The sequence below is a fragment of the Sminthopsis crassicaudata genome, chromosome X (genome assembly GCF_048593235.1).
Source record: "Sminthopsis crassicaudata isolate SCR6 chromosome X, ASM4859323v1, whole genome shotgun sequence".
NCBI lineage: Eukaryota > Metazoa > Chordata > Mammalia > Dasyuromorphia > Dasyuridae > Sminthopsis > Sminthopsis crassicaudata.
In genome coordinates, this window is record NC_133623.1 from 56,493,359 (window position 1) to 56,505,362 (window position 12,004).

Here is a 12,004-nt window from a genome sequence, read left to right on the forward strand (position 1 = left end):
TCCAAAAATGGAATTTAGATTTCCGGACCCTGGATTAAAATAATGCAGTGACATACATATACTTGATCAGAGAAGGAGGATAATACAGGCTCTTAATATAGTTACTGGGAGAGCTAGGTGGCTCAGTGGATACAGTGCTAGACCCGGAAACAGGAAAACTCATCTTTCCTAGTTCAAATCTGGCCTCAGACATTTACTATCTGTGTGACCCTGGGCAAGTCACTTGATCCTGTTTGCCTCAGTTTCCTCATGTGTAAAATGAAGTGGAGAAGAAAATGGCAAATCACCTCTAATATCTTTGTCAAGAAAACCTCAGATGGAGTCACAGACATGATTGAAATGATTTTTAAAAACCACAATATATTTACCAGCAGTCTTAGAAATCTAATCTTCAAAGATTAACTTTGAAGCTTAACTAAGTTAAAACTTCACTTCAAAGCTTAACTAACAAAATTTAAAAAGAAGTGGGAATACATACATACATACACAAGCCATCTATGTATCTCTATCACTAGCTCTATAATAGCTATCAAGCAATAGAGACCTAGAACTTTACAGAAATGAACTAGGCAACAAGACAGAAATATAATCCATAACCTCGGCACCTCTTTTTGTTTCTTGGTGGGTTCATTTTTCCAGGACTCATCCCTTAGGTGTAGTCTAGGGTTCTGTCTTGGACTCTACCTTCTTCCCTACTTTTCTTGGTAATCTCATCGACCCTTATAGTTCAATGATCACCTCTGTGTAGAAGAATCCTCTATCTAGATAGCCAGGCTTAGTTTTTCCCATGAGCACCAATCTATATCATCGAACTCCCTGCCGATTGGAGGTTTTTGAATTAGATCCCAAATTCAATGTGACCAAAACAAAAGTCATCATCTCTTCTCTTTGCCAAAGTCTATTTTCTCCTGATGCCATTGAGAGCACTACCATCTCATTGCTGATCCCCACTCACAAACTCAGTATCATTCTCAAGTCCCCATTCACCCCCAATCCCATGTCTAATCTGTTGCCAGATCTTGTCACTCTTACCTTTACAATCTGTCTCCTATACATCCCCTATTCCCTAATCCCACAGCCATTGCCCCGATTTATGCCCTTGTCATCTCTTTCCTTTTCTCTTTGCTCCAATCCTTCTCCCCTTCGGTGGCTGCCACCAAATTGGTTTTCCTGAAGTGAAGAGCTGACCGTGTCACTTCTCTATTCGATAAATTTCAGTGGCTCCCTATGAGCTGTGACTTCAGAGATCATCTAACTTAAATCTCATTTCATAAAATGGGGACCTGGGCTCATATAGATGAATTAGCTTGTCTAAAGTTACATGTAGAGTCATTGATCTAGAGCTGGAAGGGCCCTTAGAGGCCATTTACCCCCATTGTCTCATTTTACAGATGAGAAAACTGAGGCAATGAGAGGGGGAGTATCTTGCCCAAATTATATAGCTAATAAGTATCTGAGGCAGAATTTGAATCCAGGTCTTTTTGACTGCAAATCTAATGCCCTATCCACTTATTTGTGGGTATTGCATCTCCTTGATAGACTGTGAATTCTTTGAGGACAGGACTACATATGACTGTGATGTGACAGCCCAAGATATAAATAAAACCTATTTTTAAAGAATTAGTTGAATTCAAATAAACTTTATTGTTAACCTTGTAAATAAATAAGATGACTTGGTCGACAAAGAAATGATTTTCTAAGCCCTTTCCCTTCCATACTGCTTTCTTGGAGCTGCTAATTTGGGACGATATGAAGGTCCTAGAATTGGGGGCAAGAGCTGCTGTATTTGTGGAACTGGGAGAACCATCTCTCTCTGTGTGTAAACTTGTACATAAAGAATTGTTCCTCCTGATATGTGCTCAGCTTCCACTGGCCACAGAATGTCACTGTTGTTCTGAAAGAAAAAAAAAACCCTCTATTTAGTCATAGAAGGTCCTGTATAGAGAGCTGGGACAAGGAAATTGGTAATAGGATTACTTGGCTTGGAAATGCCCACAATGCTCTCTTTCTATTAAACTTGGACTCTTCTCTCTCCCCTTCTCCATCAGTTCTCAATCTTCCCTATTACATGCTTCTCAGCCAGACTTGTTCTTTAGTGTTCCCTCAAATAAGGCTTGTTCCAATTAGGCCAGTTTGAGACAGCAGGATTGTATAGTGGGTAGAGTTCTAGACTGAGAGTTGGGAATTTGAATCTCCCTTCAGATTCTTACTTGATGTCTAAGTCATTTACTCTCTTTGCCTCAGTTTCTTTTCTTTTTTTTCTTTTTTTTTTTTTTTTTTTGGCAAAATGGAGACAATAATGGCACCTACTTCACAGGATTGTTGTTTTTTTTAAGCTTATTTATTTTTAATACATATTGTTTTATGAATTGTGTTGGGAGAGAAAAATCAGAGCAAATGGTGGAAAAATCATGAGAGAGGGGAAAAAAAAACAAACCAGAAAAAAGAAGTGACCATAGGATATGTTAATTTACATTCAGTCTCCCTAGTTTTTTTTTTTTTTTTCTGGAAGCAGATGACATTTTCTGTCCAAAGTCTATTGGGATTGCTTTAGACCACTGAACCACTGAGAAGAATCAACTCTTTCATAGTTGATCACTACACATTCTTGCTGTTACTGTGTACTATGTATTCCTGGTTCTGCTTGTTTCACTTAGCATCGGTTCATGTAAATCTTTAAATCTGTAAATCAGCTTGTTCATCATTTTTATAGAATAATAGTCCATTATCTTCCTATATCACAACTTATTCATTCTCCAATTGATGAGCATCCACTATTTTTCCAGTTCTTTGCCACCACAAAAAGAGCCGCTACAAACATTTTTGCACATGGGGGTCCTCTCTCTTCCTTTATGATTTCCTCGGGATACAGACCCAGAAATGGCACTGCTGAGTCAAAGGGTACGCACAATGTGAGAGCCCTTTGGTCATAGTTCCAGATTGCCCTCCGAATGGTTGGATCACCTCACAGCTCCACCAACAATGCATTAGTGTCCCAGTTTTTCCACATGCCCTTCAAGATTTATCATGATCTTTTCATGTCATCTCAGCCAATCTTCACAGGATTGTTGTGAGGATAAAATGAGATAACATATTTGAAGTTCTTTGCAAATCAAAATAGAAATCAATTCTCTGCTGCTTGTGCTAATTTTGGCCTAACAATTAACACCAAGAAAACAGGTTCTCTACCAGCCAGAACCGCATCATCCACATGCAGAACCATTGGTTACAGCAATTGAATCCATGAATGCCATGGATAAAGTTCACTTACCTTGGCAGTATACTTTCCAGAATGTGCACACTGATAATGAGGTTGATGCATACAATGCCAGAGCTAGCTCAGTGTTTGGGAGGCTCCAAAGGAAATTGTGGGAAAGAAGAGTTATTAGGCTGCCTACCAAACTGAAGGTCTAGGGAACCATTGTGCTAATCTCACTGTTGTCTGCCTGTGAAACCTGGACAATCTACTGGCGCCATGCCAGGAAACTGAATCTCTTCCACTTGAATGTCTTAAGAAGATCCAGAAGACACCGAGGTCCTTTCTCAAGCTAAACTGCCAAGTATTCAAACTACTACAGAAAGCACAAGTCTAATGGGCTGGCTGGCCACATTGTTCAAGTCCAAATGTATGCTTGCCAAAGACTATTTTATAAAGGAACTCACACAAGGAAGGTGCGATTAGATATAGACATTCTCTGAAGAACTTTGGAACTGATTAGGTAATATGGGAGATGCTGGCAAAGGACCACTCAGCACAGTGAGCTGGAGAAGAAGGTGCTGTCTCCTGTGATCGAGACAGAATTGCAGTGGCTCCAAAGAAATGTCATGAACAAATTTGGAGACATCTTCATCCCAAATGTTCATATGGACTATTTGCGCCTGACCTGTGATAGAGCATTCCAAGCTCGTATTGGTCTGATCAGTCATGGTTGGAGTCCCTGTAACTTGACTCCAACATAGTGATGTTATGTTGCTTCTCCTTGAGAAAAAAAAACAACAACCAACCAACCAACCAAACCTTAAAGTTCTAGATAAAGTCTCATTTCCACCTGTGAGCTTTTGTCTTTGTTGCCTTCTCCTCTTCTCATATCCAATTAAGACCTTCCCTAGTTACTCCAGCCTAGAGTGATCTCATTTCCCAACCTCTTATTCTAACAGAATCATGGAATCTCAATGCTTGGAAGGGACCTCCTGAGGTCCCTTGGGACTCAGGGTCCATCTAAGTCCAACCCATGCTTAAATAACAATTCTCCTCTATAATATCCCTGGCAAGCTTTTTGCTATGCAGCTTTTTCTTGGAGGTCTCCAATGAGAGAGGAGCCCATTGCCTCCCAAGGCCACCTATTCCACTTGGGGGCAGCCCAAATTGTTAAAAATATTTTCTGACACTGGCCCCAAATTTCTTTCTCTGCATCCTTTCTCTCATCGCCCTGGGGTAGAGCAGAACCAGGAAAATACATCTTCCATGTGATAGCCCTTTAAACATTTAAGGAGATCTAGTTTGTTCTCTCCTTCCCCTAGTCTTTCCTTCTACCTAAAAGGTCTCAATCCCTTCATTCAATTTTTATATGGCATGATATAGAGCTCTTTCACTATCTATATCAGTACCTTCCACGTTTTCCAGATTGTCAATGACCTTCCTAAAATGTGCAACCTGGTACCGAACAGGACTATCACTTCCCTAATTTTGCCCACTTTCTCTCTTATGAAGCCTAAGTTTGTATAGAAGATGCTTTGGAGCTACTCTCGAGCCCTCCACCACTACTCTCCTCCCAACACTCCAAATTGTCAAGCTGGGTTCTTAGAACAAGGCTTCTGTCTTTTCAGAGTCTAGGAATAGCCTGGAGGCTATAAGATGAGTTTTTAATTTTATACCTCACAAAGTCCCAAAGAATTCCTCCCATGATTATGAGTTGGTATCAATTTGTCAGCTAAACATAATTAATTTGAGAAGAATATTTATTAATGGTGCACAATTAGAACAATTGATACAAAATATCCCCTCAGTAGTCTGTGCCATGTTCTTGTGTGTGTGTGTGTGTGTGTGTGTGTGTGTGTGTGTGTGTGTGTGTGTATGTGTAGTTTCAGGGGAAAATGAGTTCAAGTTTAGGGAGCATATGTGGTCAAATTTAATTTGGAGCTACTCAGGTTCTTTTTACTGAGATCTCAAGATGTTGCCATTAGGGGATTTTTTTATTGACATCACATTTGGAGACATAAATTAATCATGAATAAATAATGGGAAATTCATCAGAGCGGGTAAAATGAGAGCCAAGTTTGCCAATACCTTTATTACTTTTGCCAATACCCTTATTTGTTTATTGGTCTTGCCAATACCTTCATTGGATTTGCCAATACCTGTAGTGGCCAGGGGGGAATTTTGAGCAGATTAGGATTTGCTCTATAGGGACATGTTAAGAAATTAGGGCAGAAAGGGATTCAATGAAGCTAAAGCCTATGACGCAGGATAAGGAGGTGGGATGAACCCGAGGTCGGCACATCCTGTTTGCCCTCCTAGGTCACCAGGAAAGCAGTATGAAAGTAGGTTGACAAACTTTAAATTAGAAAAAACCCACCCAAGAGTAAGTCCAATTCCCTTCATCTACCAAGATAAAGGATTTTATGTGAAAAAGACTTTCCTGTCACTCATCACTAAACTTATTTTCTCATCTAGAGAGTGAAAGTCTTGGAAGTCCTTTCTATCTTAAATCTAAGGTCTTAAATCCTAATCGATGGTAATCCAGAATTCCATTTAGACAAAAGTGATTACTGGTACGTACAATCGTACTGAAATAATTTTGTTTTGAAGTTCAGGATCTCCTTGGATAGTCACTGGGGTTCTTGGGAAGAGGGTTCAGATCTTAGAGAGGAGACTGGCGTCTATGTCACTTTCTGATATGATTTGTTAGCTCTTTAGGAAAAAATGACAACACTTCAACTTCAATTCCTTCAATCCAATTACCTCACTGGTACCCTAGTAACCAAGGACCACTGCTTTCTGCCAGGGCAAGCCAACTCTTCACCCACAAAATGAGACATCTTTGGGAATGCTCTACTTCCATAATTAACTGAATTTGTGGGGGAATCTGGTAGTGACGAGGAAAAAAACAGAGGGAGGGGACAAGGAGGATCTTCCTCAGTAAGGTGAGGAATTGGTAGTCAGAGAAGGAAGAGAAAGGGTTTCTGTACCACATCACAGCTTTCTGCTTGGCTTCTTGCAGAACCTTGAATCTGCATCTCCTTACCATGGTTATTTCCTTGCCTTATCACAATCAGTCTCTCCTTACCTGCCAAAGCAGACTTTCTCACCAAGTGCTTCTGTCCCAGGGTCACAGCTCAGATGCCAGTGAAGATGTCTTTGGTCTTCTGAAATTTGAGGAGTTGGCTGAGGTCAAAGTTAAATAAGTCCCTCCCACTGAAATGATAGATTCTCAAGGGTTTGACTGAAGGTTTTGACCTCTAAGCATCCAGATGTCAGAAGCCTTTGAATTAGGTTGCTTTATAGCTGATGCAAAGGACATCAACCAATAAGAACACAGATTATACAAAGTCATTTCAATCCATCCAATGGCTTTCAAAGATATCTAAATTGGCCAAGGATTTTTCAGATTTAGTTGAGATGACTGATTTGATTCAACTAGAAGTCACCTGGTTTAGGTATCAGGACTATAGTATATCATCATTAACTCTATGTGGGCTAGGATGATTTGATTGATGCTTACATTTGCATCATTTTTGGGGGCTTCCATGTTGTACTTCTAAGCCCTCTGATCTTTTTCAGATAAAGTGCTTTCTAATCAAGCCCTCGTCATCTTTAGAAAAGATTTTTGATTCAAGTGTAAGATTTGACACATCTCTACTCAATATTATGAGATAATTTTCAAGCCATTATTCCAGAATATTGTAATATTTTTGAATCTCAGTTCTGATGTTATTTGCAAATCTGAAAACTGTCAGTGCCATCTTTGCTTTTGTCCAAATCATTGTAAGTCATACAGGGCAAAGCCCTGATCCCGTGGGCATTCCACTTGAGAGTTCTATTCATTTTCACATTAATGATAACCTTTTTTGGCCTTTTTTGCTTATAAAGATTGGGGCTAATTCTGAAGAACAGATTCAAGAAACCCAGGACCTACAGCCCTAGTTAGCTGAGGGTTGGAACTTGGGAGCATGGCAAAAGTTGACTTGGGGTGGTAATTATATACTTAATGCTGTCTAAAGGGAATCAAACTGTGCTTACCCTTTGATCTTGCAGTGTCTACTGGGCCTGTATTCCAAAGAGATCTTAAAGGAGGGAAAGGGATCCACATGTGCAAGAATGTTTGTGGCGGCCCTCTTTGTAGTGGCTAGAAACTGGAAACTGAGTGGCTGCCCATCAATGGGAGACTGGCTGAATAAATTATGGTATATGAATGTTATAGAATATTATTGTTCCATAAGAAATCATAAGTAAGCTGATTTTGGAAAAGACATACATGCACCGCAAAGACTTACATGAACTGATGCTGAGTGAAGTGAGCAGAACCGGGAGAACATTGTACGTGGTGTCCATGGCAACAGCAAGATTGTGAGATGACAGACTTAGCTCTTCTCAGAGATACAGTGATCCTAGATAATTCCAATAGGCTTAGGATAGAAAATGCCATCCGCATCCAGAGGAAGAACTATGGAGATTGTTGCTCTATGTTTGCATGCTATTGTTGCACTATGAATACAGATTGAAGCATACTATTGCGACCATTTTCCCCCTCGTGCTTTTTCCCTTTTGTTCTGATTTTTCTTTCCCAACATGAGTAATATGGAATTATGTTAAAAATGATTGCACATGTATAACCTATATCAAATTACTTGCTGCCTTGGGGAGGAAGAGGGAAGGAAGGAAGGGAGGGAGAAAAGTTTCAGAACTCAAAATCCTTCAAAAGTGAGTATTGAAAACTATCTTTACATGTCATTGAAAAACTAAAATACTATTAAGTGAAAAAGGGCTTTTTTTGGGGAACAGTCAGTGGGGGAGGTCAAGGATATAGCTTGTGATTGTCATAGGAAGGGGAGGACAATCTCTGTGTTGGGTCAAGGCTACAGCTTATTACCGTTGTGGGGGGGGTCACCCTGTGAGCAGAACCAAGGTTACAAATCATGATCAGGATGGGGGGGGGGAGGTTGTTCTATGTGCATCTGTGATACAGCCTATGGGTGGGGTTTGGGATACAATCTGTGACCATGGAGCAGAGCCAAGCTAACTGGCTCACACTGGGATTGAGAATATTATGACCTTGGCCTGATTAACGCCATGTGCTGAGTTGCTGAGCCAACTGTCCCAGAATTCACAAAGCTCAGGTCCTGGGAATCTGACAAGCTTCTTGTGGGGTATAAAGGCAGTGAAACAAAACCATTCCACATTCTACCAAGAGTGAGCCCACCTGGGAAAAAGGAATTCCACTTCTTTCCTATTCAAACTTTCTTCCTATTCTTTGGGGTGGTGGCAGTGGGGAATCTCAAGGAACTGGGAACTCAATTGATTCGGTTCTTAAAAGATTTCCTTGAAATGAGAACTCAGAGGATCACTGAAAGTCCCCTAACCTCAAAGAGATTAAAAACTTGTATTAAAATGTCTAAAACTGCTTATTTTGAGTTTAGAAGTGCACATAATAATGTCCAGGCCTCTCACCCATTGAATTTTCTCCTATATTCCAACCAAAATTTATTAATAAACTCTTGTTGTATTTATAACAAGAATTTATTTAAAATAGGAAGCATTATGATACCAAATAAGCATCAAATGACAAATAGCATTAAGTATATAATTACCACCCCAAGTCAACTTTTGCCATGCTCCCAAGTTCCAACCCTCAGCTAACTAGGGCTATAGGTCCTGGGTTTCTTGTTATTAGAGCCAGTCTCAGTCTAAGGGAATAGGGTTAGGTCTCGGAGAATTTGTTGCATATGATCACTAAAAAATACCATATCTTAATGTCTGGACCATCAGTGACTCTTACTACTTGACATGAGTTTCCTGGGGTCATGTAGCTACATTTGCCTCATATTAAAGGTGGGATGGAGGTCTCAAGAATTGTTGTCACAGTGGATCCTTTGATTAGATGTTGGCAGAAACAAGAGAAGCCTTCTTGCCCTGTTATGATACTGCCTCCTTAACCCCCAAATTCATCATCAGCAGAAACAGGAAAATATGAACAACTGTGACACTCTTGTAGCTCAGAGGGCCCTCTCGCCCAGTGACCACTTTTTTTTTTTTGTCACTTCAGCATCCCTTTTCAGCTAATGGCAGCTGGGAGAAAATATGGCTGAGCTGAGTATGAGTTTTGAAATAAAGGCACAGGAGTCTAGAGAAGCCTAGAAAAAAGATAAATTGATTTGAATAATTGGAAGGGACAGAATGATGACCAAATGGTAACTTTTTAGGAATGAGTTAAACAAGAGACCCTTCAGGATGTTAGTGCCTTCAAAGGATATTCAAAGAATTAAATGAGAAAAAGTAAAGCAGGCAGTGGGTCAATTCTGAGATCTGGAGGAAGGGAAAGAAGGGAGAGAAAAAAGAGGAAAATACTAATGTGGAAAGGAGGAAGAAGGCAGTGACTCTTGCTGTTTCTCTCAACATCAATCTGTGAGATACAAAATCTACCAAAATGGAGTGGGGGGAGTGGCCATCAAATGAACTTCACTAGACAACGGAGCGGTTCAATACACACACACACACACACACATACACACACACACACACACACACACACACACACTATGATGTATGGAAATATATCAAACCACAGGGAAACAAAAGGAGATGGAAAGGTTTAAGAGGGAGAATGATACTAGGGAGAGAATAGTCACTAGCAAAACAAATTTCAAGATCCTGAAGTGGGGTTTACAAGGAAAAAACCAAAAAGAACTAGAATTCAAAAGGTGGAACACTCATCATTTGGGGAATGGCTGAACAAATTGTGGTATATGAAGGTATAATGATTATGCTTTTTTTGGTCCACTATCTCTCCCTCAGGGTTGTACGAAGAAAAACTCCTACCATTACTATGAAGGTTTTGTGAAGAGAGGTCTCTTCTCTATTGTTATAAACCTGAACCCCTACCTTTTGTGTTTTCCTTATAGGTCACCAGTGACCAGCGTCCTAATTCCATTCAATCATTTTAATATCAGTTGACTTTTAGAAAAAAGATAACTACTTTGAAGATATAAATGTAAACATTTTCCCTCAACACTTTAGGGTCATACTTTTTCCTGTTGTACCTTGGTCTTTGGGGAGAATGGTCTCACTCATGGCACAGTTTCTATATAATATTATTTCCAGCAAGTTAACATGTCAATGTGGTATAACTGCCAGACGCATCCTCATCTTACTTCCCACTGGATTGGGTCCTAAAGGTCATTCTTGCTTTTGGGGGCACAGATACTGAGTTGGCTGAAAAATCTACACTGGGACATTGGGATACCCAGACACAGTTCTACTGATCTTTTAAAACTCACAAGGTCGAAGTTTCCAATCCCTTTACCTAATGTAAAAAGGAACAAACACAGAGTCAAGCAAAGAAGCCAGACCTATATTTGCTGGTCACATGCTTGCCTGGATGGGGAGAGCTGAAAGCCTTTCCATTCACAGCACTGTTTCTCACCAGATACTATCTCTGTGGAAGTCAAAGCAAGACCAAAATGGCCAAGGTTCTATTAGGCGTGGCTTTTTATGGCTTTTCTTGTTCTGTCTGCTCAGCCAAGCAAAAAAGCTTCTCTTAACCAGGTGGTTATTAAATGTCTACACAGGTTTCAACATTTCTCCATGCTACTTCTATTACATAATCATAATTCTCCTGGAAACAGGACCCTTAGGGGTCTATGAGGGGAATTTAGTTTAGCACATCGATGCATTCTGTGTATATGCTGGTCCTTGCTACAAATGTAATAGAATATTATTATCTCATAGGAAATGATTAAAGACATGCTTTTGGAGAATTCTGGATAGTATGAACCAATGCAGAGGAAAGTGAGAAGACCCAGGAGAACTATTTACATGAGGACATCATCAGAAGTAAAAACACCTTTGAAAGACTTGAGCACTTTGATCAAGGCAAGGAACAACCAACCACATTTCCAGAGGACCTATGATAAAACATGTTACCTATCTCTTGATGGGAAGTTGAGGGATTCAGGATACAGAAAGAGACATGCATTTTTGGACATGGCTACTATTTGCATTCGTTTGGCTTGACTATGTTTCTTTATTTTAAAAATTTTTTTCTTTTAATTAGGGGGACATTTTGGGGAGGTGGAAGATTAGCAAGTGATGTCTTCCGAAAGAAGGTCATGAAAACATTTCTAAAATGCATAAAAAAGAACAGAAAGGAGTTCAGAAGGAAGAGCTGACAAGCTGGATAGTTTTGAAAGTAATGTGTAGAATTTATTATATATTTTTCTTCTTCTGGGAGACAAAATAGGTTATCTCTATGCAGTCTGTCTTAAAAAAAGTGTGTTTTCAACATGACTAATATGAAAATATGTTTAAAACGATCATATAAATATATAAAAACCTATTATATAACCATATATAACTTATTGCTAGCTGTATTGGGGAGGGAGAAAAAATTGAAATTCAAAATCTTGTGAAAATGAATGTTGGAAACTATTTTTATATGTAATTGAAAAATGAAGTGTTATTACAATTTAATAAAATAAAAAAACCCACAATTTTCAACCACTCAGAATTACACTTAGAATCTGAGTGAAGAGGTGGCCAACAAGTTCTGGGGACCAGACCTGTCAGTGCATATGGGGGGCTGGGACAGAGCAATGCTACAGAGATAAAGAGAACTTGAGAAAAGGACACTCATTGGATTGGGAACTTCTTGAGGACAGAAATTGTTTTCATTTGTATTTGTATCCTCAGCCCTTAGCACTGGGTTTGGCATACCAAGGTGCTTAATAAATATTTACTAAGCAACTGAAAAAGAAGTTTTTTTGCTTGTATAGAGAGCATATTTTCTTT